Source organism: Stegostoma tigrinum, chromosome 41 (genome assembly GCF_030684315.1).
Source record: "Stegostoma tigrinum isolate sSteTig4 chromosome 41, sSteTig4.hap1, whole genome shotgun sequence".
Taxonomy (NCBI): domain Eukaryota; kingdom Metazoa; phylum Chordata; class Chondrichthyes; order Orectolobiformes; family Stegostomatidae; genus Stegostoma; species Stegostoma tigrinum.
In genome coordinates this window covers 6,274,139-6,275,947 of record NC_081394.1, presented here as the reverse complement: position 1 = coordinate 6,275,947, position 1,809 = coordinate 6,274,139, and positions in this window count along the sequence as shown.

Below are 1,809 nucleotides of genomic sequence, written 5' to 3'. Positions count from 1 at the left end.
TTTTATTTTCTGTCTGTGGGTTTAGTAAATTTGGAAAAAGTTACATGCAAAGGAATCAAGAGTTATTGGGAATAGATGGGAATGTGAAATTCAGCACACAAACACATCAGTCATGTTCATGTTGAACAGTAGAGCATGAGCAAGAAGAATGCTGCTAGTTTACACATTTGTGCAATAATACAACGGTATGGGACTTGAGATTCTGGCCTGGGGACTTCACCTCCCAATTTTCTACCTCAGAGTGAGGCAGAGAGTTCAGAAGGCCCCCAGAGGCAGGGGAGAAATTCTATGTATAACAAGGTGTAGAGCTGAATGGACACAGCAGGCCAAGCAGCATCAGAGGAGCAGGAAAGCTAATGTTTTGGGCCTAGACCCTGCTCCTCTGATGCTGTTGGGCCTGCTGTGTTCACCCAGCTCTATGCCTTGTTATCTCAGAATCTCCAGCATCTGAAGCTCCTACTATCTCTAGAAATTCTATGTGATCAGCTGCCCAGCTCCAAACAGAAATATCACCGACTCGGGCTTAAATGGCCGACTATTTACAACGAAAGTAGAGCTTCCTTTATTTTATCACCGGTTCCTGACTTCCACAATCTAACGCAGAGTAGCACCTCTGCACTTTACAATTAAGTACATTGGGAGTAGCAGCACATGAAGAGACCAGCAGAGGATCCTGGCAGTTACTCCCTCGATGAGCAGCGGGACAGGCCATAGGTAAGTAATGTAACAAATGCAATTCACTTCCATGACAAATATCTTTGATGCTGTGATTTCACATAAACACATTTCAATGATTGATGCCTGAGTTAGATTTCTATTTACTATTGAGCTCTTGGTCTCTTAATTGGACAGACACCACTTCTTGATTCCTGTGAGGCAAACAGAAAGATGTTTACTCAGCTTCTTGAGCTTGAACCCACAAAGATGAGGCCAATTCAGCTCCTTGAATATGTTGCATTGGAACAGGAGAAGCTCCATGCAGCCCTCGGACCATAGTAAATGCTACCCAGGTCTGCACAGAGTCAACATCAGGACCACATAAAGGGTTAACAGCTTGTGTGTAATCATGGACAATCCGTTGCCTTCACACTTTGAACCAACTTCCTGATCTCACTGACAGTGATACATTGAAAATTCTAATTATATACACAAGGGAACCAGCACAGGAAGAGACTATTCCGTCCAGTCAGAGTGTGTCAGTACCTACTCCCCAGGCGAGCACTTGGACAGGCCCAGGATAAGAAAGGTAATGACAAGAGCTTATCTGCCATGGCCAAGATCATGGCCAGCTTTGTTTGCTGTGATTTTGAGAAGCCAGATTTTAATCAATGGTGCCTTCGAAAAATTTCAATTTGTTACTGAGATCTGGCCGTAAGACCCAAGTCTGCCATAAAAACTTTTTTTTCTAGTTCAAGGGATAAGGGGAATGCTGAGGCATGACCTTGCAGAGTTGATGAACATAAGAACTAGGAGCAGGAGTAGGCCATCCGGCCCCTCATGCCTGACCCACCATTTAATAAGATCATGGCTGATCATTTTGAGTTTCAGCTCCGCTTATCACCCACTCACATAAACCTTAATTCCTGCAAAATGTGCTACAGAAATTGAAATCTTTCATTCTTTTACTTTCGTGTGGCCTTGTAACTCTCTGAAGAGCATCTATCGTCCCAAAGAGAATCAAAGTATTCTGTCAGGACATGGTGTGAAAGTAGTTCTAATCTCTCAAAAGCTGGCAGATAAGAGGTGATGGCTCAATAACACTTTTCTCTTTCAGAGCTGGTGATGGAGAAGCTCATGAAATATCCTGGA